The sequence below is a fragment of the Sebastes fasciatus genome, chromosome 11, assembly GCF_043250625.1.
Source record: "Sebastes fasciatus isolate fSebFas1 chromosome 11, fSebFas1.pri, whole genome shotgun sequence".
NCBI lineage: Eukaryota > Metazoa > Chordata > Actinopteri > Perciformes > Sebastidae > Sebastes > Sebastes fasciatus.
Genome location: NC_133805.1, coordinates 13,531,052 through 13,556,333, shown reverse-complemented (window position 1 = coordinate 13,556,333; position 25,282 = coordinate 13,531,052). Strand labels below are relative to the sequence as shown.

Sequence of the window (25,282 nt, the reverse complement as noted above, 5' to 3'; positions counted from 1 at the left end):
CATGTTTTCAGAAACATCTTGTAGTGTACTGTTTAGCTGTAAAATGAGCCCTGGAGACCAAAGCTACGGTCTCCCCCGCGTCCTCCGACCGCGGCCAACACTGTTTTGCAAGACGGGCTTCACTAGATGTAACTTTGCGGTTTTGGTGCTTTTGTGTAGTTTGTGTTGGAGTCTGAGTCTGAACAGCGTAGCCACACGAGAGCACGCATGGGACACGAACCCGGATTGATTTATACGTATAAGAAGTTACAAACAGTCCCTTTAATTATAATGAAGAATAATTGTTATTTTTTAGTGCTGTGTCAAAGTGTCTGTGAAGTAAAGGGAAAGTACTGCTGGTCACATTTAAAACTCTTTGTTTTGTGTGTTTGTAGTAGTTTTTTTTTTTTTATAATTGTATTTTTTTCGCTAAGTTCGTTACATTTGAAGTCACATCAGTTACAGAGTAAAAACAAATGTCACATTAAAAAGTCCTGATCAACTGTGTGAGAATAAACAGAAGAAAGGAGATAAATCATCATCAGCAGCAGCAGCAGAGGAGAAGCTGCAGGTGTGTGTGCGGCCACTAGAGGGCAGAGCTTGTTAAAACAGAGGTTACATCTACAGTAATTAACTCAATAGAGCCTCTAAGTGACGCACATCAAACACATCCAATTAGCGTCAGCAGCAACAGGTGCGTGCTTAGACTAGCTAGCATTTGAAAAGATGAAATCGGTTGAGCAGCGATTTCTATGTTCACTGAAGAACTTTTACCTTCATTGAGTTGTGTGAGGACTTTTTTTTTTTTTTGACAATAACAGCTGTGACTACAGAGGCTCTTTAGCTCAACATCATTATAAACTTTGAGGAGCCAGGTGGGACAGATAGAGACTGGGACTGTTTATACTGGGACAGAGAAGCTGAGTGGACTACTGGAGGGGACTTTTGCTTTGAGGATGAACGAGCAGAGAAGTTGAACCTGGAGCAGATTGTGGAGAACTCAGACAGGTGAGTACAACAAACGAATTTAAAGGTCCCATATCGTGCTCATTTTCAGGTTCATACTTGTATTTTGTGTTTCTACTAGAACATGTTTACATGCTGTAATGTTAAAAAAAAACTATATTTTCCTCATTCTGTCTGTCTGAATATACTTGTATTTACCCTCTGTCTGAAACACTCCGTTTTAGTGCATTTCATCGGAATTGCAACGGAATTGCGTTGCTAAGCAACATTTTGGGTCCATGTTTACTTCCTGTCAGCTGATGTTATTTACATACACTGCGATAGGAAATAAACTGGGACACATTTAGAATGTTTATGTTTAAAATCGTGTAATGGTCTAAATATTGTATATTTGTGACATCACAAATGGACAGAAATCCTGACGGCTTGTTTCAAACGCACAATTTCTGTATACGGGCTGTGTGTATTTCTCTGTATATTGAGCATTTTGATACTTTGACAGTATTTATAAAGCACTTAAACCTGCTTTATAATATAAAAGATATTAAAATCGTACTTTTTACAATATGGGACCTTTAAGCTACATTTCCTTGCAATGTAATGTGTGTGCGCGCTAAAGGTTGTGTAGGCAAACAGTCCTGCTCTTGTTTTTTTTTTGCTTGGATATGTGTGTGCTGTGGCAGCAGCCGCTGTGCAGTTTATATAGTTATATTATATGCCTAGCCTACATTTCTGTGTTGTCTGCTTTGATGATGTTTCATTACGTTCTCAATGGGTCCCTTCGTATTTCCTGTTCAGTTGGTTATTAATGCAATAGCTGACAGGAAGTAAACGTGGACCAAAGCTGTTGCCCTTGCAACAGAATGGCAATGAATGAATAAATGACTTTATTTCGAACATAAAAATAAATAAAAACAGATACAAAATAATAACAAACAAAACAAGAGTAATAGTGTCTGAATAGGAGTAGGTAGAAGAAAACTTATATTTCCCTACCCCTTTCTCACTTCTCCTCTAATAACTCATATATCATAGAATGATAATATAATATAATATGTAAACTATCCCAGATTTATTTACATCCCAAATTAAATATATGAACAGCATCCCAAGTTTATTTACAACCCACATATCCATCCGGAGTTAAAAAGTAGATATAAACCAACCCTTATCACAACCCTTATTACAACTCTTCCTCAACCATATACCTCACAAAAATATATTTTCTGTATAGCGTTTTAAAGTGATTTATATTTGTGCTCCGCCCATTCCACAAATCCACACCACAGACTGAAATAAAAAGGTCTATATTGGTGTCAGGCTATTTCTGTAGCGTTATAGCTTGTTGTACTCACAGCGGTGTCCGTAGGCTATAACATTAGCTCTTTTTACTTATTGCTGGTCATTGTTGTTTAATTGTCTGAGTTTTATCAGAGTGCCTTCTATAGAAATGGCATTTTATTGTTGGTTTGGATCATAGACTGTATACAGCGTCTGCGTTAGGGGCGGGCCTTGGGGGTCCAGGCCCCCCCCGTCCTAAAAGGTCACTGTGCCCCCTCAGCTGAATTCACAATACACACACATTTGCCTTTTTACATATAGATAGCCTTCACATCAAATCTTGTCTTTGCAGCCCTGCTCAATGCCTCCAGGGCTCCACATTAATCACATCTGAACACATGATGAGGCCATTTGGACTTTATAATCCAATGGACACACCATCAACTGAATATATGTGGTCCTGCTCCTGAACCTGAGTGCTCTAAAAAAGACAGAAGACCTCCGCTGATGCACACTATCCACTCAAGGCCCAAGTCCTTAATCCATGTCTAGTAAACCGGGCCCCCCTAACATCTTCCCATATATTGTGCAACTTCTTTCTATCGGCACCATCCACCATCTCCTGCAGTGATGTGACAGGTCTGTCTTCTTCTCTGCATGGCAACATTTAGACGTCCTGACCAGCAGTGACAGCTTCAGGAGCATCGTGTGATTAGACGCTGCTCCCATGGGGACGAGGGAGAGGAAAGACAGAGCCACCAAAAGAGCTTTCTTGTTGTCTCTGATCTCCCCTCATCTACCTGGCTGCATGCCTGGGGATAGTGTTTCACTATCTTTAGCATTGTTACTATGAGATACCGCAAATAAACAGGGAAAACAGTTGGAAAGTCGTACATATACATATGGTTTTATTAATAAAATGCAGCTTCATATCTTCATATTTTTCCATATTCAACCCTTGTTTTTGCAGATGATGCATTTGTTTGCACTTTTTAATAGCCATGCTGTGATTGAAAAAAAACACAGTTTATTATCTAATAAATCACAGGATGCCAGGAAACTCTTCATTTTATGTAGACTCATAAATTTAAATATTATAATAAAGCTCCATTAGAGCCGTGTCAAAATCTCTGTACTCAGTCTTTATGTTTTGGAGTTCATAAAAAAATCAACATTTGTGCATTTAGTGTTTCTTTCAACATCCCATGCCATTCTTACAGTACATTTGTCTGTGTAATGTCACATATTTGGCTCCTCAGAAGTATTTTTGTCCTCCCTATCATTTCATAGATCTAGGCTACTATTATTTTTTTGGAGGGTCCTCATTAATATTTTGTAAATTGTGTTCTAATAGGCCATGAGCATATAGTGTCACTTTTCCGTTTTATTCTTCTACAACTTAAATGTCCCCAGATTCCCATAGCGGGTGGCCTCTGAACCAAAGCCAATTATTACCTCAACTTCCTTAATTAGTTTCTCGCCCTATACGCTCTTCCATATGCATGTCATTATATCCGCGTAATCTGTCCAGTGAAAGAATAGAAGCACATGCAGGAAGCACACACACATACAGAGACATTAACCACCACTTTGTCACAACCTTGGGGCCACTGGGAGGTGGTGAAGCTGAACTAATGGAGCTGAGCTGGTAGAGGGCAGTGTGGCAGCGGCAGCCGGCGCTTTAACCAACTGCAGGCGAGTGTGTTCTGCAGCTGCAGAGCTGAATGCCACCAGCGCAGCACAGACGATGTGACGCTCACAGGCAAATCTGATGGCATAGCACACTGAATAATTGAGGATCTGTAGTTTGTTTTTGCATGTGAGATACTAAGCCAGAACCATTAGCAATACATTTAAACCTCTTTCTATAGTGTTATAATACCTAGTGTCAGTTTAGTCTGATTTTTATTCTCTTCTCTGATTCATTTGAAAGACAGTTGGTATAATATTTAATTTTCAGTTGCTTACTCTGTGATTGGATTAAAATAAAAACACTTTCTTAAACATCCCCAATGTAGCATTCAGAAGTCTCACATTTACCTTCAGCATATGTTTTGTGTGAGCTGGTACTATTTGAAATCGAGATGCTGTTAAATGTTAAATCGATGAGTTTGACAAAGGCACTTCTGCTGCTGTTGTACTACTGAAAGCCTGCAAATGTACAGTTACTACAAATCATTTACTTCCCAATTCTTTGTATGCTGAACAACAAACCATGTTGTACCTTCTTGCACCCTATCCCTTTCTTAATCCACTGTTAACTTCCCTTGAAGTAACCCTAGAACTGTCCTGACAATAACTGTGACGTGATGCCACTTCACCTGGCAGTCAAACGTGATGCAATTACATGCCCACCCATGCAGGGCGGCTCTCAATCTGATGCTGGAAAGTCACGAGTGTCTTGTGAAATTGAGGCTGATCGGAGTAAGCACCAAGACTGCAGCTTGTTTTCTGTACATGCGTATCCGTCCACATTGTGTATTTGACACAAGGGCTGCACATTAATCGAATATTAATTCGCGATCACGACTTTGGCTCCCCACATTTACATGAACATGATCGACTGCGATATTGACGTTTAATATGTGTGCTCCGCTCATAGAAAGCTCTGCTGGATCAATCAAGCGCTTCCTAAAATAACAGCTTGAGATGCACCGTCAATCAGCAGCCGGTTTTCAGCAGTCTCATATTCCTACGTCGGTGTGGAAGTTCTTCAGTGTGAGTGAAGAAGACATAAAGCTGCAATTTGTCACAACTGCAAGTCCAAAATAAGCCGTGGAGGAACAACCTTTAAACATTTAGAACAACTAACTTAATCAGACACTTGACTCTGCTGCTGAGAGTAATCACAGTGAGCGGCTCGTCTGCCGACAGCACGGAGCACATTATGGTGCATTCAAACTCTACTTGGTAACAATGAGTATTGGGCGATGGTAAATCATAATGCTATCATAATGCGTTCAAATGTAATTTTGTAAAATGTCGTCTTTGGTGAGAAACTTGAATAAATCCAGTCGTTTGAAGCAGATGTTTTCACAGCAATATGAAATAGATAATAGAGAGTATTATGACCTGTTTAGCTTCCTAACACTAGCTACAAACAGCTTATAATATATAATTAAAACTACTCATGCCAAGATAATAATCAAATCACATGTTTAAATAGAAATGCAATCATTTATTTCCTAACACTATAGATGACAATAAAACATTTACATTTAGAGTTTTTGACGGTTTGAATGTAGCACAACATGGATATGAAAGCAGCGCTCTGTTTATTTGAATGTGAAATTTCAATATAAAAATGTGTCCCTTAAATCTATGAATAATCGTGATAATAATCATGATCTCAATATTGATCAAAATAATTATCATTTGCACACACACGCATTCTGTATTTCAGAGCTCGCACACACATGTAGAAAGTGTGTGAGTGAGTAAGAGGTGAGAAACGAGACAGGAGAGAGAGAGAGACGGAGAGACGGAGAGACGGAGACAGCGGTGGGCAGGCCCAGAAAAACGATTACTCCAGCTGCTCTTTCACAGCTGCTCCCTATTGCTCCATTGCACCTCTTTTCTCTCCGTCCATCACTCCCTCCTCCGTCTCATCCCTCCACACACTCATGTGTGACTGGGCTGTTTGTAGCTGATGTGATGTTGACAAAATACTCCTGAGTGGGAGTACTTAGCTGGTGTGGCGCACTGTTTCGATGATGACGAAGACGTTGCGTTGAAGATGTAGGAGAGGATTATACTTGATGGGATGGTAAAACACTGTTAGTGAGTTTAATAATGGAGTGGAGGAATCATTGCTTTTATGGCTGTCTATCACTTTTTTGTTAAATGTGTTGCAGTATTAAAATATGTATTCATTACATCTGACATATAAATATCTTTTATGTCTTTAGATACAGATATTGACACACACACACACACACACACACACACACACACACACACACGCACACACACGCACACACACACACTGCATCCTTGGCCGACCTCCTTCGATATTCCTGTCACTGTTATCGGCCGGGTCCATCTCAGGGGGGGAGGCTGCTGTTAAAACATGAGCAGTCCATTCAATACACTTCACCTAATCAAAGCTAAGCTGCTCGTGTAACTTCCAGTTCTCCACCCCATCAGGGCGCGTGATGAAGACGGGATGAGAGTGCATGGGGTTTCCTGGCCAGCTGAGGTGTGCATGTGCGTGTCTGTGCATGTTCGGTGTGTTTTCGTGTAGCACACTCTGGGCTTTGTTTGCCTCTCTGTGTGTGTGTGTGTGTGAGTGCGAGTGTGTGTGACTCAGTGGGATACCTAAGCCCAGAGGAGTAGAACAACAGCAGGTACAGTGTCTCAGTACAGTGAGGTAGCTTTTTAAGAAATTGAAACACAGCCGCTTTGTCACTTCCAGTAAGTGGACCCATAAATGAATACTGAGGCCTAATGGTTCAGTGTTTGGCCCCCGTCTGTGGTAAAAGAACGAGGGTTCACCTGAACCCGGCAGGTGCAAAAGAAAGACAGGGCGGGGACACACCATGTTAGTTGTCTTATTTTTCTGCTCTACAAAAACAACAACAAAACAACAAAATCTATTCTCTCGCATAATAGGTGGTGCTTGGTGACGTAGTACCTGATTGCAGTTCCTGCAGTGGCTTCCTGTCGTTGTAGTTGGCAAAATGGATACGAAAAGGACGGCTCTATTGGTGTTGGTTGGGAAGGGTTATGTTCAATTGGATGTATGACTTAGCCAATATGGTAGCTTCCTCCATCATGGACTCTGGTTCTTTCCCTCAAAGGTCACTACTGCTAAGAGCATTTTGGTCAACCGTGAGTCCTTGTTTTAGCTGTAGTTGCGTATCCTTCCGTACATTTGTTCCTTGCGCTGTAAGTAAATTGAGAGCCAGTGGAAACCAGAATCAAATTCCTTGTATGGCTAAACATACCCGGCCGCCTGTTCATAGAGGCCAACAGGTGGCCTGTTGCGTCGCCTCACGTCGCCTTTGTTTTGGCCGACAAGTTGCACTCGAACACACCGCAGTGATTACAGCTGACGGCCAGTTGGCACGTACGTTCTGCGTACGAAGATATCCGTGTATTGGAATGATCATATGAGATGAAGATGAAAAATGAGAAGATCCTTCTGTGTGCCCTCTAGACTTTACTCGTTGGCTTGCTTTCCTCACTTCTATTCCTCTTCTCGTGCACTGATTCATTTGAGCTGAACCGCCAATCAGAGTGATTTCTCTCACCGGCGATTCAACATGCTGAATCAGCCGAAAAACCTCCAACGGGTGGGCAAGTCGACGGTCCACAAAAACTAGGCCGACAGACGCTCACCGACATCCCCAAACTGTCCGACCGTCGGCTTGGTGTGTCAGGGCCTTAAGGCAGATCTCTGCACTGGAACAACATTGCACTCGATACCACATAATTATCAATATTAATTGATCTGTTTTTGTTTTCGCAACATTTTAAGAAAATTATGTTTTGGGACTGTAATTTCTTGTCTTTGCCTCCACTTGCCATTTTTGTCATTTGTGCTTTTATTATCTATAGTTGAGCATATGTCTACACATCTGGATAGATGGCCCTGTATTAATGTAAAGATGGCTGTCTGTGTCATTGCAGAAAAAATACTGAATAATGAACGTTGTTTATTTTTGAGTTTTCTCATAATGTCCTTCCTTGATCGGACCAGATTAACCGTTGAGAAGAATCACCTGCAGATCAGTCAACACGATGGCCTCTCTTGTGTATTTGCAACTTTCACCACCCACAAACACCTGACAGAAACACCCCCTCACCCCCCGTCCTCTTACTCATCTGTATCTCCATCCTTTGCCCTTCCTACTCCCCCTCCTCTCCACCTGCCCCCTATCCATCCCTCTGCGTAGGTGGGTCCTCTCCTCTCCTCTTTCCCTTTCCATCCATCTCTCTTCCTCTCTTTCGCTCCAGCTGCCCTGCCATGCATAATTAAGTTTCAAGTGGAAGTGCACCCTCCCTCCCTCTCTCTGTTTTCTCTTCCTCCTTTTCTCTCGATATCGTTTTGTCTTCCTTTCTTTCTCCCTTGTGAATAAGAAAGGTAAGAATGGCCTGGCAGCACTGGACATCTCTCTTTCTCCTCCTCTCTTTCTCTATCTTTCTACCATCACTTACCTCCTGCACTCCTCTGGCCCACACTGGGGCCGAGTGCCAGGCCTGTCTTGTTAAGTGATAATGTTAAAATACTAAATCACACCACCACAGCCACCACTGTTGCCTCCTCCCTCCCCGCCTCATTCTGCGAAGGGTTTCTGGTTTCACTTTGCGCTGTCATCCTATCCAGTCCCACTCATCAATACACAATGCAGGAGCTCCATCAGCCTGTGTATTTGTCTACCAGCGTTAGACAAGGTGATGTTTGGGGCCTGACCAACTCCATGTTAATGTGCATGTTAATGAGTTTGAAGTATCGGACTTCCTTCTTTCTTTCAGTTTCATGTCTTTTTCATTTGTTCAGCAAGTAAAAACATTGGGTCAAATCCAGGGTTTCTCAGTTTCACTCCCACATCCCGTCTCCACTATACAGCAGGAGTTTGATGGAGGGTTGATATCGCTGTCGTCTTTCTGCGTTCACCGTACAGGCTGTTGTAGAACGTGTTAGCTTGAGAGGCTTGAGGCAGCTAGCCAAAAGTGTAGAAATGCGACACCAGCTAACTCTAAAGTTGTCTTACTTACGTGTTGTGTGGTCTTAGCTGGCGTGCTAACGTTAGCTACATACAACGTCGACATACAAAAATCACATGGTTTTGTTCAGACTTGGAGGGTGTGTGAACGCAGAAGTTTCAATGTGAGGATACGTGAGGCTAACGTCCAGGCTAATGTTAAGCTTGCTGCTTAACCCTTATGCAGCATTAAGGACATTATTTGGATTTAAATTTATTTATTTTTTATTTTTGAAGTTGAATCGCAGCTCCTATAATAAGTCTATAATAAACGGTGTAGCCAAAACACAGACACTAAAGCCACAATTAAAACCACGATTTTTGATCCCACGGCCATTACAGCATAAAATCATGCATTCTGTTATATCAGCCTTTCACTCTCGAGCCCTGGCTTCAAAATTGTGGTTTTCACCATTTTCCACCAGATTGAACCATTTTCTCATGTTGGCCTTTAGGGGCAAATGCATGCTATTTTTCCACAAGGGACCACTGCAGTGTTTGATGCACTGTATCAAAATCAATGTTTTTGCTAATAATTGACAAATCCCAGACTGTGGAAAAAAATTCCCCCCTTGCATTTATTATACAGAAAAACAACAACATTGGCAACAATAGCATTATGTAAACAAACTGGTATTTAAAGGGTTAACATTTTGAAAATGAATATTTGGTAGTTATGATGACTGATCTTTTAAAAACTATGAATAATTATATGGATTTATTGTCTTTTTGTATGATTTTAAAAACAAATGCATCAAAATCAATGTTGTATTGCATCTAGTATACAGAAAATAATTTAACTTTTGGCATTGTTATAAAAATCCCCCTAGCATTTAGTATACAGAAAATAATATATATTTTTTTCATAACAACAGTGGCATTATATGTAAATAAACTGGCATTTGAAGGGTTAAAATTCTGAAACTGAATGACTATTTGGTAGTTATAACCAGGACTGATGCTGATTAAAAGATTTAACTCAGTGGAAATGATATTAATATATCATTTTATGGCAGTTTTTTGACGTGGACATTTTTGTCCTCTAAGGACATCAGAGCAACTGTTTTAAAGGGATACACAGGGTTAAACCACCATGCCTGTTTTCTGTTTCTACATGTTAAATACAGAAGTTGTGATGTGTGGCTGAGACTTTGTAGTTGTTCAAATGCGTCATTGACGGAGCTGTGCTTAGTAACAAAAGTAAAGTAACGAGTAACGTAACTAATTCATTTTGCTGTTGACTAATTAGTAAAATAAGGTAATTAGTTTTTCAGTGAAAAATAAGAGTAATGATCAATTTCTTCATTCAACTTCATTGTCGTGATATGCAAACATGAGACAGTTGTTTCATCATTATTGCGCAGCAGTGAGGCTGTTTAAACTGGGACTTTATCACATTAGCTCTCAGGTTCGGTCCCCATGTTAATGTAACCCTTCGCTGCTTGTTAACCTATACTGTTTTAGTACTATTACACGAGGTAGTCCGTCTTATCAGCTAATGCATTTTCCGGCAGCTACTGTACCACTGACCCACTGGTGGCCCTGTCACCAGCTTTAAGGCTTTACAGGATTTAGACTGGTAATGTACCTGGCTGGTTGCTCAGCCGTAGCTGATTAGGGTAGGATATCGCTGATTCATTACATAGGCATGAAGTAATTCAAAATGTTTGGACTGTATCAAAATATATAGCATTTTTTGGACTCAGCCACTCTGAGTCACTGCAGAGAGAATAATTCAGTCTTAAATCATCCTTTGTAACAGAATACAAATGTACTTAAAGTTAACTATTAGCTCGCCTCCACTGGAGGGTTTCCAAAGAAACCCTTTCCTGGAGATCAGGTAAGTGTCTATTCATGATTATAACATGTATCTAGTAGCCATGAGCACACAGAGAGAGGCAGTTCCTGTGTCAGACATTTCCATCGCACTAACTTGAGCCAAGCCTTGAATATAATCCAAGGCCATCTGTTGGGTAGATCCTTCGATATGCTAATTAGGTTGTGCCAATCTTTTCTATTTACAATTGAGGCCTGACAGTGTCTTTGAATAGGGGAGCTCTACTATGTCACATTTGAATATGAATTAAGTTGAAAATGAACCTGAGGTAAACCCCTTCCTCAAGAATGCAATGTTACAGATGTGTGAACGTATTGTTCATTATTAAATTATTTATTTATCCATGCAAGATGTGTTGGGATAGGTTAGGGAAGCTTAGATCAGGTGTTTCATTACAGTGATTATGAATATGTACAGTACATTGTTTCAGTGTTCAGTACATGAAAGAACAAATATTTAATACATAATCTTTAAGCTGAGAACTGTCTGTACTGGTCACCACTGTCGCTGACTGAATCAGCATATTTTTGGGTTTAGAATATGGCCCGCAACGTACAGCGTAGTTCTTCTCAATTTACAATGTAATCTGGGAACTTACTGTAGATTTTATACTGCATGTATTTTTTAACTAACAGGTACCTTAATTCTATATTTACTGGGTACAGTATGAACATTACTGAGCAACAAAGCTGGAAGTTTGGGGGAAGATGAGGTTAGGAGTTCTGTATTAATACTATAAATCTGCTGTGATTTGTTTCAAATGTACCATATACCACTTACCAACACTGGTGGGGTACAGACAATAACCAAAATAGAAAAGGCAAATCTTCTTTTTAGAGTTTGGGTACTTTTATTAATCAACTGCGGGGTACATTTGTGTTTTTGCTTTGGAAAAAAAAAGTATGTATGCATGTATTTAAAACAAACCCATTACCAAGAGCGTAGGTTTCATTTTAACATGTGGGGGGTACACCTGGGGAAAATTTGAGCATCAAACACTTAATTTCCTGCATTCTGATGAATTTGTATGCATTCATTTGTTCCTTTTTTTCCATCAATTTATGGTGTGATAAATGAATGAATTTATTTATTGACATCATTCCACAATATCAAAATCAAAATATGACACAAAACGCTATAGGTCGTGTCATAAATTTCAACCTCAAATCCAAAACTGAGCAGACCCAATGCCAAAACCAGAGCCGATAGCTATAGAAAACATCTCTATAGCGTCCCTCAACAACGGCTCGACTGAAGACAGTCTCAGCTGACTTCACCAGCACACGTCGATTGTGGATGCTTGTATATGACCTGCGTGCGGCTCTCAAGAATGGACGCGCTCATGTACCCCGTACTATTAGAATAGGTACCCAGTAGTTAAAATGACTCACCGTATAAGTTTTCTGTAAGTTCCTCCCAGGTTGTTGTTCAGTAGGTCATATTGAACTCTTTTTGTAGCTGCGTGTGATAAAATGTCCTGCTTCTGCTGGAAACAACGCAGATGAGAGAGGTGAGAGTGAACCTAAACATTAAAGTTGCAAGTGGCCAAAAGACGCTTTAAAGCGCTGTACAGCTGTGTGGAACTGCAGCGTTGGGGAATAATTAACTAGATTTGTTGAGGTGTATAAGATCAAACCACTAGCATGATGTTTTGTTTGTTAGCTGTTTAATAGGGTTTCACAATTAATCAAATATTAATCGCGATCACAATTTTGTCTTCCCACAATTAAATGAACATGATCGCCTGAGATATTGACGTTTAAAATGCGTGTTCTGCTCATAGAAAGCTCTGCTGCATATCAAATCATACACTTCCTAAACTAACAGCCAGCCAGCCGGTGATCTAGATGTTTTGGCTTCACTTTTGGGTATATATATTATCTTTACAACCAATGTGTTTATGATTAAATTAAAAGCATAAAATTGTTTATCTAGCTCTTAATGTTGCTAATATTGCTCTCGAAGTGCACCAGATTGAAGCATTTAACTTTAAAATATAGCTAACAAAGGGGTAGGGTGAATGTTCCTGTATTTTTTCATATTGCTATATATATATATATATAGCAGAAAGAAATATTGCAATGTCAGTTTTTTCCAACATCGTGCAGCCCTAATTTGTACATTAACAGAGATGTAGCAGAGCATGGAAGTGAAAACAGTGCTCTGTTTATTTTAATGTGAAAGTGCAATAAAATATGTTGTTGCTAAAATCAGTGAATAATCGAGATAAATAATTGTGATATCAATATTGATCAAAATAATCGTGATTATCATTTTGTCCCTAATCGTGCAGCCGTATACTGTTCTTCCTTTTTGTGAGGGCAGTCTTCTGCCTACAAATTACCATGTGGAAATCTGTGAAGCCACTGTGCTGTTTGTACGTGACTTGTTGGATGCATAGTACTTATTTGAGACGTCTAGTACATTCACGTTGCTGTTGATAACTTTCACTCACAAAATGTACTGTATGTGATTGCAAAAGTACCTGCGCACTAATAATGTATTCTCTTATATGTGAAAGGAAATTAAAGTCTTGGAACAGAAAATGTAACGTAACAGGAGGCTCAGCAAACTAAAAAAACTCATCTAAACCAATAAAACAGGAACATTCTTGAATCTGATGCAAAGTGTGTTTTACTTTGAATATAGGAACAAACCGAAGTCTGGCAGTTTTACCAAGTGTGCTACATCTCCCAATAGGCAGAAAACAAGAGCAGTTAGCAGACACAGAACAAACACACGATGTAACCACGAGGGTGTTCCTCCGGCAGTGTGTGGAGCAGCTTGAATAAAGATCGCTCCATGATGTCACACTTTACAGTCTTGCCTCTTACAGTAGGTAGAAACCTTCTCCTATACTATGTGATGGTACTCCTATACAGTTCTTCAGCTTTGAATGCGTAAGTCTACTCGCAGTAGAGTTTTGGGTATAAAAGTCATATTAGTGGTAGGGCTGGGTATCGGTACTTTTTAAGGTATCGACAGAAATAACCCAAGTGGTATCCTATCGAAACTTTTGCTTGCAGTCAATCATCGCAAGTGTTCTTCGATTTAATACGACGTGTGATTGGCCAACTACCTCAGCAGCTACAACCCATACAGGCGGGATTGCCTGCACGGCTCTGAACACGGAGATCTCTGAGCTGGAGTCTAGCAGTTAACGGTGCTAACCGCGCAAACAGGGCGTCACACTTCGCGCATCCCGTCACCGTGGGTCGGGGGATGCCGTTATCAGCGCTAACCGCTGTATGGGCGCTGTGCAGTGCGATTAGCTAGCCAGCAGGACGTACAGCTTAATTTCACAAGTACTCTTTGTATTTATATCACTTGTTGCAATATTTAGCCGATTCACTCACAAATTTTTTTTTATTTTTTCACATTTAGTTAGCACGGTTGCTGACCATGGTGACTAAAGCTGCATTCTGCTTTGTATTAAAATCATTCCAGTAATTTAATATTTATTCTTTTTAATTTGAAGCAGGAATTAGGAAATTAATTTTATGTTTTCCTTAAAGGAACAGTACGACATTTTGGGAAATACTCCCATTTTCTTTCTTGCAGAGAATTAGATGAGATTGAGACCATGTCACGTCTGTACGGTAAATATGAAGCTGCCACCAGCAGCTGGTGATCTTAGTTTAGCATAAACTGGAAACAGGGGGAAACAGCTGCCTAAAAATCTGCCTATAAGCACCTTTTTAAAGCTCCCTAATTAACATTTATCGCACAGACATGAGAGTGATATCAATCTTCTCATCTAACTCTCAGCAAGAACATGAATAAGACAAATGCACAAGTGTCAAACTATTCCATAATAGGACTCCGTTACAGCTCAGACAGAATGACAAATGAGAGTGCACAGGTCATGTTGCCTGATTGTTCATGTGGATCAGATTGGACCCACTACTCTCTGTGTCAGGGGAAACCCCATATAGAGTGTTCATGTATGGTACGTCTGGCATTATGCCTGGATGTAGCTGGATAACATGGGGGGTTGTGTCATACACTGCTATGCGGAGCTTGTCAGTCATATACAATGAAGCAGTCTTGTAATGTGTCAGCATCAATTACTCAAGTCCAGTTCTCTCTGATCTGGATATAAATAAAAGCAACGATGTCAACAAATCAAAATTTAAGTACACCATGTGCGTGTTAAATAAATGATATGGTGTACGCTATGTGGATTCTGTTTCAATCAGTTTTACAGCTCTGCTTATTCAAATCTCCAGCAAGAGCTTTAGTCAGTTTCTAAAAAAAGGACTGACTTGACGTAATGGGAACATTGTCAAAACAACCTCAATCTTTAACTCTTCTCTTAAAGCCCCAATCGGTAATTCTTCTGGCTATATACATCGAGGAATTTCCACATACATTATTGAAGTGTTTGAGTTACAGATAAAAAATCTGAATTTCGTGTGTTTTATAACTGGTCCGAATTCAAAATATGGGCTTGATTAAAACAAGTCTTACACACATTTCTTTTGTAATAAAACCTTTTATAGTGAGATTTAGTTGTGTTCTAGAGATAACCCTTGTATGAAAATAATGTGTCAATCAATTTGAGTTTCATTGGAGGTTCCAGTTCATTCACCGATATGTTTATATTCAAATCACAGATTGTGGCTTAATGCAATGCATCCTCATACAATGGCTCGTATGATTTATTTATTGTGTTTGATGAAGTATTTAATACTCTTATCAACATGGGAGTGGGCAAATATGCTTGCTTTATGCAAACATATGTATATATTTATTATTTTGAATATTGCCATGCCATTTTTTCCTCTCAAAAATTTAACATAAGTTTTGGAGCGTTATTTAATTCCCGACTAGCTAGTATGACTTGGTTGGTACCAATGGATTATGTTAGGTTTTCTAGTTTCATATGCTGCCAGTATCTTCACTCTAGCTTTAAAACTGAGCCTGCTATAACCTCCAAAAGAGGTTAATTAAAAATTGTAAAAAGTGTGTTAATGTATTAAAGAAATTAGTGGAGTTAAAATGAATTTGCTTTAATGCGTTATTATCGTGTTAACTTTGATAGCCCTAGAGACAAAACTACTGTTGTTAGGTTTAGGAAAAGATCGTGGTTTGGGTTAAAATAACACCAAAAGTGACGTAATTTAAGTACGGAAGTTACGTGACAACTAAACCAACGTTGACTTCTGGTTTCAAAAGGGGTATGAACACTGGTCTCCTGGGCGAAAGTCTGATGTTTTGACCCGCCCATCCACCCCGACCTCCTCCCTATAGGCGGCGTTTGTCGCTCTTTATACTTGATCACAATTACGTGGATTAAATGTGAATGGATTTCATGGGATGTATACGAATTACAGTGCATTATTTTTTTCGTAGGTACAACTACGAGCGGTATATGAGAACAGCCTGAATGGGTGAAATGGGCAAACTCGAGAAAGAACCCGTCCTATTATTTATGCTGAATAATTCCATATTCAATTATTTGTCCTCATATGCACAACTGCATGTGTGCCCATACAGACAGTCTATCACATGCATGGATTGTATTCCAAGGCCACACATCCATATGTATATACAAAAATCTCTGACGCACAGCTTTTCTTCTCTCCTTGTCATTCTCACATATAACTAAAAAAATGTAAGCCTTGAAATCCTCCTCTTACAGCCGGGGCTTTGGAATACAATCCATCGCAGTTCATGATGAAGAGGCAACTGCTGTAAAATCCAATTGGAGGTTTATGGAGATAGATGGAGATGAATACCTCTCTTCGTCATCCCTCTCTCTTTCTCTCTGCCATACTAATGCACAAAATATGGGCTTGCACACACTCGCACATGGACACACTTCCTCTCACTCTCAGAGTTTCATGAAATCCGCCCACAATTATACAGCATCCCGCTCACAACTGCAGGGGAATCTTTCAGCAGCCGGGGTTTGGTCTCAGCGGGCAGCGCTTCACCGCTGAGTGTGCAGCCTCTCTTGCCTTGGTGGGGGGAAGGCCTCCTCTGTCGAGGTATTATCCGCTCCCATCTAATATTCATCAGCTACTGGGAGATTCGTGACGACAAGTCAATTTGATAGGCTAACAATGCACCGAGGTGGTCGGTGTTGTTGTGTGCACATGCAGGTATGTGGGTCCACATTAACAAGGTATAAACAGTGCACACATTGGAGGGCATGTGCACGGAGGCCGGGGTGCGTCATGAGAATTAATATATACTTTTTCAAGTGGTTAGTTGTGATCGGTTAATTTATTTATTCAAACATTTATACAAAACCTGTTTAAAATGATTCTACAAAGATTTTAATGATAAAGTGAAATAAGTGAATATGTGTCCATCATTTAAAAAACACAATAGCATGAAATTATTACTTTTATTTTGAATTTGAATAATTTTATTATACATTTATTTTAACTTATCCATTTAAATGTAGTTATTATAATTTTTTCTTTTTTATAAAACAATAATTTGCTAATAATTTACCACATTTTGTAAAAAAATTGGGTCCCTCAGTGCATGTGTGTGCATGTTTAGCAGAGTATGACATGTGATGATGGGTCATGTAACGGCGCACGTGTTCACTTTGTGTTTGAAGTGTAAATGGATGGCCAAGTGTTCTCATATATGGTACACAGTTGGCTGTAAACACAGAGAACGTCACCACTTGACTATTTCTAAGTAGCATCAGCCCAATGTTTACACAAAGGCACAAAGTGACATATTGCATTTGTTTTTTTCCTCTTATTTTTCATCTTATTAATAGACTTAGTAAGAAGTAAAATAGGGACAACATGTGACAAAGATCATGAGATTAAACTTAGATATATCATGGTGAAACATGGTGGGCACTAAACCTACTGAGTCATTGGAAAAGTTGCAAATACATGCAAACATGTAATAAATAATAACTGTATGAGATAATACCTTTTCATATAAGTCTTAATAAACAGTAAATGTTCTCAGAGAAATTATATTGAATAATAGAACAGATGACTGGCGCATCGCTGTATAAAACACTTTTCCTAGTCTCTATACATACGTTTCTTTTCTATGTATTTGTGCATAGGTGCCAAAAACAAAAAGTACGGCTGCAAAACATTCAACAGCGGAGTTTCTCACTGATTCCCACAGTGTGTCTGCACACGCACACACACACAACTAAATCACCCCGCGTCCCCTCCCCTCTCTCTTCTTTCCCTCTCTTTCTTTTTGGCATCCATCACTGTCCGCGGCAATGGACTGCGAAACAAATTTCTCTCACTATACATTACAGGTTAAGAAAGGGAGCTGGGAATGTATTATATATGCCGGGTTCGATTTTTATGTAGCGTCTACGGGCTCGTCCATCATTCCTCCGCTAGGCACCCTTGTGCACCGGGCCCCTGACGAGATGTTGTCTTGGCACCGCTATCAATCACCCCCCGCGCTTGCCCGAGCCCCGTGCCCGACGTGCAGGAGGGGGCATGTGATGTAGCTACGGGACTCCCTCCCTGCCGCTCCCTCCGCCTCTCCTGTGACGGTGACGCCAACACTCATAGTCGTTCGTCATTTGAATGGTGCGTTAATAGCATGGGTTTCTACTAGGTGTCTTCGTCCCTGCGTGACCTCTGTCCGTCTTCCTTTCTGTCTCAATACCGCGAAGGACGTAATGCTTTTAATGACCGGAGACGATCGGGTAATAATTGCGCAGACCGGAGGGAAAACGAGTTTTGTATAGACCCACCTGGCGCCACTCACCCATGCAATGATACTTGGGTCAGAGCCATTAAGAAAACATGAGGTCACGCCATCATATGAAATATATGTAAACTCAACTGTATGGCCAACAAGGGGAGCCTCATAAACCGACAGCAGATTGACTTTTACAGTATATACGAGGGTTGGACGCAGTGCTTTGATTTGTGGCTTCATCGCCTGATATAATTGCAGTCCATCAAGACCATGGAGGTATAAACCCTCACCGCTCTGATGCCTTAATATGTCCATTAACTCTCTCTGTGTCTTTATAGCTGACATACAGGGTTAAACAGACACGGGATGCTGAAGCGTGTGCCTTCGCATGGCTGCTCAGGCTACTGCTAGACTAATCCTTTTTCTCCCAAAGTCAGGCGGATTATGATTTGAGGAGTACTCCTTCGCCCTTCACACTCCCCGGTGAAAGTCACGACCTATCAGAGAGCATGGGGGGTAGAGGGGGTGTTGGGGCGGGTGGGCTCTTGGAAGAGAAGGTGGAGGAGAAGGAGGGAGATGGGGAGAGGGCTTAATTAGGCCAGATCACCGCCGCTCTCCACCACCACCATCCCCAGTCCCCACACTATTCCCTTAGATCCCATCCACTTAATGTTCTGTGAAATCATATTCCACTCCCCAGAGAAGAGAGAGAAATCAGAACAATAAAATGACACATTTTAAAGAGAGGCAGCACCACGGGGAAATAGACTGTTAGTGACACATGGAGGATGTTGTGGGCTGATGGATAGCAAGCACATCTGTCTGGCCCATTACCAACAAACAGCATCAGGCCCAAAACACAGCAGTCTGGAAGAGGCTCCTGCACTTCAGTCAACTAAAAACAAGTTGTCTGTATCATTTTTATGTCCAGTTATATCGCTGATAGTGTCTAGCAAACACGTTTGCTTTAATAAGGGACATTTTAACAAAAGAAATGTCCTCACATGCATTTCTATTGGAATTTTGTTACGATGAAACAACTTTGTGTTTTAGATCACACAGCTGCATATTCTGAGAAAATTGGTTTAAAGTGTTCAGGCTGGCTAGCAAACTGCGTAACAAATAAAAAAGTAATACCTTCCTATTATCCTAATAGATTACATTACAATTTAATTTAATTATGTGATTTAGATAGGTAGCTTAACTATATTGCATGGGTTTAGCTGGGTGTTTTTTCTCCATTGGGATTGAATTGAGCTACGAGATGTGGAATAAATAACTAATTCTTTTAGTAATTACTAAAAGATGATATTTAGCTTTTATTTTTTAAACTGATGTTTTCATTTACGGATAGGGGAAACATCAATGAGTAAATTCAGTTTTAGCTTTAAAGGGACAGTGTGTAGGATTTGGCGGCATCAAGTGGTGTGGTTGCAGATTGCAACCGACTGAGTACCCCTCCGCTCATTCCTCCCTTCCTAAGACTGCGGTAATGTGAGCTGGCGAGAAACCGTGGTAACGCCGTTTGCCTCGCTCAGAGGCCATCATTACCATAATAACACTACTTCAGGAGCAACGGAGGTCAGACGGCGACTGGCGGTACCACGGTTTTGCACTCTGCGGCTCACATTACCGCAGTTTCACAAGCGTGACGGAGAACTGCAGTTTACCGCTGATCCGGAGTAGTTACTATGGTTTGGTCTCTTATCTCCATTTTGTGGCAGCTGAAATGTACAGAAATTATACATTTCTATGGCATAATATTTTTCAAATAGTAAAACAGATGTCAAAAAGTCAGATTCAGGTCGTAACTCAACTTTGACCAAATATGTAGTTACGATGTTTGGTGTTTGCAGTTTGGACTCTTAATGCACAGAAATCAACCACCTGACTAAACTTTAAAGAAATGACAAAAAATGTGTCCAACACATGTGGACATACGTGTGCAGGTCTAAATTCATTATGTTCTGTTCTGTTTCTTAATTTAGCTTCTATGCACGTTTTGATATTGAGAAGTGGAAAAAAGATAAATTCCTCGTGGTGACAGTGAATCTCCAGGGTGGTTGTCTGCTAAAAATACTCTGTAACCTTAAGGGCTCGGTGAAAAAAATACACCAGAGCAAAAATTGAAATGTCACAGTGTCCCTTGAAGGTTAAAACAATGCTGCTAATAGCTGATAGTTGTTCCACCATACTTAAAGATTATGAAGATGACGTCAGCTTGTGAATTAGGGCTGCATCCTGCAACAGCCGATTCAAGGTACGGAGTTAAATTCTCTGATGAACGGACCTTGTTACAAATTAAACCTAAGCTGCTTTAATTCCTTAATTAGAACTGTGTCTGTGTCATTGTTCTGTCGTTTCCCTCAGCTCCGTTTTAAATTAGCCACGGTTACACGTGCAGAGCAGTCAAACTGTAAACTAGTATTAGAAAAGGCTGCATTGTGAATAACAAAGTAACGTTGCTTTCGGGGTGGGGCTGAGCCTTTTCTTTCTCTTCACTTTTTTTTTTATTTTTCTGAAAGCAGAGCAGAGGCAGTGAAGCAGACAGGAGGCCCGGCATGCAGCGAGCAGCGGAGACGTCCAGCAAAATGGAGGTAGTGAAACAGAGAGAGGCAACCGGCGTCAACATACAGACAGACATGAGAGGGCGGCTGTCAGGGAAAATACACATGGAATATAAATAATACACAGACTGGACAAACAGCTGGCCAGACAAACAGGCGAGTTGACACACAAACACACACACATAAAGACTGATGGATAAGGAGACATGCAGGCAGGCGGGGCTGAGTGGAGGAAATCCAGACATCCATGCAGAGTAGATGGAGGACAGACAGTCCAACAGCCAGCAGCGGGGACAGGCCATGCTGCCTCTCCACACCTCGAGGACACTTTGGCAGTAAAGAGAAGCTAAAGCTAATCCCCCGCTGTGTTTAGCCAGTTAGGGCCCTTCAAGAGGAGAGAAAGTGGCCTTACCCCCCACCAGGGAGAGAGAGAGAGAGAGAGAGAGAGAGAGAGAGAGAGAAGAGGTCCAGCATTTTCCAGCAGTCAGATAGCATCTAGTTTTTTTTTCATTAGGACACAAGGCAGCATTATCATCCAGAACATCTGAATTTACCCCCATCCACCAGCTCGTTCTATCGCTCCCCTCCAATCATTTCTAATGCACTCTGTCTCCCTCCCTCCCTCCCTCCCACGTCTCCCACTCAATCAGACAGCCCTGTTTTTATCCCTCACTACCTCAGAGTCCTCTATTGTTCTCAATTTCCGTCTTTTCACTTCACGTCTTTTTGCTTTATTCCTCTCGTGCTCTCGTTACTTCTCTTTATTCTCCTGTTTAGGAGGGGAAACGGCACCATTAAGTCTACTTCTCAAGATCCTTTCAGCTCTCTTTTCACAACCAACGTTGGCCTAAATCCTCTGTGGTGAGAACTTGGTAATTCCTCAGAAGTTAGGGCTAATTATTTGTTTGCAGAAATACAGCAAGGTATCTGTTTCTATCTAGGAAAGGTTGCCACTTCACCGTGTGCTATCAAAGCACCCTCACCTTAAGCATTTGAGATGCAAAGCAATGAACAATTGTGTAGGCGAAATGATGCAATGATGATGAAACAGCAGATAGTATACGATGTGTTTCTAATTGAGCTGTGTCTTAATGTCATATGCAACCAAAAACAATAAAGCCCTTGTATGAATTTAATATGCCAGACAACAAGCAAGGAGAAGAAAACTTGCCTGCAGATCAAGTTTTTTAATTAGTAATTTAACAATATATTAAAAAAACTAGGTTGTGATACCCAACATTTAAATAGCCTATTGCATGAGTGGCTATGTCTTTGTTCGCCGCAGTAACATCCTGTTCTAATTAGCTGTTGTGCGGTCACAGGTGTGCTTTTTGGCTTCAAACTAGCTTTAAGGTTTCGAGACGATCTGCTTTATAATTTTAGTTTTTCTTCATCACATGTACCACCATACATACGCCCCCTCTGCGGCAGTTTGGCTGCTCGTGTTTCTCTCAGTAATTATACGGCTCTGATTAAGTGCGCGAGTGAATAATGCAACCAGCTGGAGTCCTCTGTGATGCCTGCGTGTTTTTTTCTTCCTTTTCTTTATCTGGCGGTACGGTATGCCCGGGTCTCCCCCCGCCGTGTGACCTGCGGGTGACGGGGAAACCTGCCACCAATGTGCCCGGAAACCCTCGACGCCAACACGGCAGCACGAGCTAAAAATAGTCTGCCTGTGATAAATAATAAAACCCCTCCCCATATGCCAAGCGTCCCTGTACTTTCCTCCTGATTTGAGTCTGTGCGGCTAATTGTATGACTTCATTTGAATTGGGAGTGTTCAGGCTGTTTATGGTGGGCATTGGTTGGTCTGGATAGGATGGGAAAAAATAGACCTATAAGCAATAAATCTTTAATATATTTTTTACAATGGTAAACACAAGCAGTGAGTATTATTATAAACATATGGAAAACACCATCAGGTGTGTTTGTCTATAGCCTGTTTAAATTCAGTTTAAGGAGCACAGACCTCTAATGAATCAATATTATATTGCCCTGAGGGTGCTCAGTAAATGGTTGTGTACATAACAGGTCTAAAATCAGACATTTAAATGACAAAGAGCTATGAAATATAGGCCTGCATTAATAATAGCTGTGAAAATACTGTATATTATAAAACTAAATGCCATTATTACTGCGGTTTATTACTGAACACTCTGCCTGATCAGCATCCCCACATATCCCTCTCATTTTACACAATATAATTACACTCCATAATTCTGAATGATTTTTTTTTTTGTCTGCCATCATCTTTATCAAAGAGCTGTGTAATTTAAGAGTGGTGTAAAAGAAATCATGCTAAATCAATGAAAGCAGTACCATCCTGTGTGGAGAAAATGACACGGCGCTCCCTTTTCTGTTTTTCCTGGCTGTCTGGTCACGATTCAAAGCCCTCACAGCGGGGAGCTTTGTGTTGATGCTGCTGCAGTCCGCATGGGAACCCCCCCCTTTACAAACCCCCCCCTTCCTCCTCCTCTTCCTTCTTTTTCTCTTCTCCTCTTCCATCTCTCCCTCCTCTTCACCCCCCCTCCCCTCCTCCTGCTGCTCCTCTTCCTTCTCCTCCTGCTTCTCTTCCCTTTCTCTCCTCCACCCACGCACGGCTCTCCACGACCGAGAGGCTAAAAATAGCATCAGGAATCCCCGCATCAATTCAGAGAGGGGAGGAGGAGGCGGCGGAGGAGGAGGAGGGGGGGGGACGTCAGCACACACACAAGGTCATAAAACCCCCCTCCAGTGCTTTTCTTGATTTGTCACAGCTCCCATCAGCGGTTTTTTTTTGTCCGGGAGACTCACACCGTGTCAGATTTTATTTTATCGTCCCGAAATGATAAAAAAATTGTATCGATCTCCTGTAAATCACATTAAACGCCATTAAATTTCATGACCCAGAGGTGGGAATGAGATTTCACTGCGGACTGAAATAATACAAAATAAAAACATAGCTTTTTTTTTTTTTTCCTCTCAGAGCACAAACAGGTGGAGGAGATGGGGAGGAAACACACGAGGAAAGAAGAGGGAGCAGCCAATAGCTGGAACAATACGCTGAGCATGTGCTTGCAAGAATCCAGAGCGTGTATTCCCCGTTATTCCGTGCTACGAGCGACAGGAGACTGCAATGACTGGGAGAGCCCCTATTCTTAGTAGGAGACTATTGATTTTCTTGCTGTCATTTATAATCATCGCTGATGTGTCTTCTGCAAGGAGAGAGCCTGCATGTGCAACCTCCATCAGATAAAAGGTATGCCCTTCCCTTTCCTTTCACTTCATTCTCTTTTCTATCAGTATTAGTTAAAAAAGAGGGGTGTGATAAGATTGTGTGATGAAATTGCAATTGCAGGCTCTAATATCTGTAGCTAATAACCTTTATAGCTCACCTCATTTGCATTTTCACACCTAACAGCACCAGTGCATGACTTTTTTTTTGCAGGGATGAATTTTCTTATCTGACATGGCTACACCTTGTAGCCTTTCTGTGTTACTGGTGTGCAGTGGGAAATATAAAGGGATATTTCCGGCGTTGGATTACTCTGATGCAAGGTGTACAGTATTTCAACTTTTTGTTGTCCCAGTGCAGATGGTGTAAGGTGATCATATTTAAGTGTGTGTGTGTGTGTGTGTGTGTCTTCTTGAGACTGTTTCTAAGGGATGTTTCTTGAGGCTTTTCCCAGAAGAGTGTACAGTCCACCTCAGCCTGCTGGTGGTGAATACGTGGGGTCACTTGGTCATCTCCTTTGTGTTTGTTGCGGCTCTGATGATGAGACGCGGTCCGAGTCTTTGAACCTTTGCATTAGTGATGAGCTTTCTCCTCTCTTTATCTCTCATCACCATATTTTACAACTGGGCAAACCTCTCTGAGCCTCTCTTGTCAAAACGCCGGTCCCATCCGCCCACACAGGTATGCACATGTGTTTACATGTGCACGTTGGTGCACAAACACACACCCCGAGGCACATGTTTTGAACACACACATAAGCACGATAACGCCATAACCATCTTTACCTCACACACACACACACACACACACACATCAGACTGCGTTATAAATGGGCCTTTCCCTGTTTGCTTCTTTCTCTCTCTTTGTCCTCTTCACTTCCCCTCGTCATCTACTGCTCCATTCAATGCAGTGACATCATTGTGCTCTGTGAACAGAGGTTGATGGTCCAGTGCTTCTGCCAAGGCCACGTCGGAGAAAACAAGGCAGGTGTTTGCTGTTGTATTAGCAGAGAAGGCGTCATGTAGGACCAGCAGCAGACGAAACCCAGAGACATCTCTGCCACTGCTGCATTAACACT

General features: G+C 41.1%; 1 protein-coding gene across 1 annotated transcript in view; it reads left to right on the top strand.

The window, feature by feature from the left end:
- The first annotated feature begins 653 nt into the window (after positions 1–653).
- The window catches only part of kcnn1a (potassium intermediate/small conductance calcium-activated channel, subfamily N, member 1a), a 92,279-nt gene continuing 67,650 nt past the window's right edge, over positions 654–25,282 (top strand). Inside the window, exons 1-2 of the mRNA XM_074650847.1 lie at positions 654–987; positions 23,956–24,228. The gene's annotated coding sequence lies outside the window, so the exon portion shown is untranslated. The remainder of the gene's footprint in view (positions 988–23,955; positions 24,229–25,282) is intronic.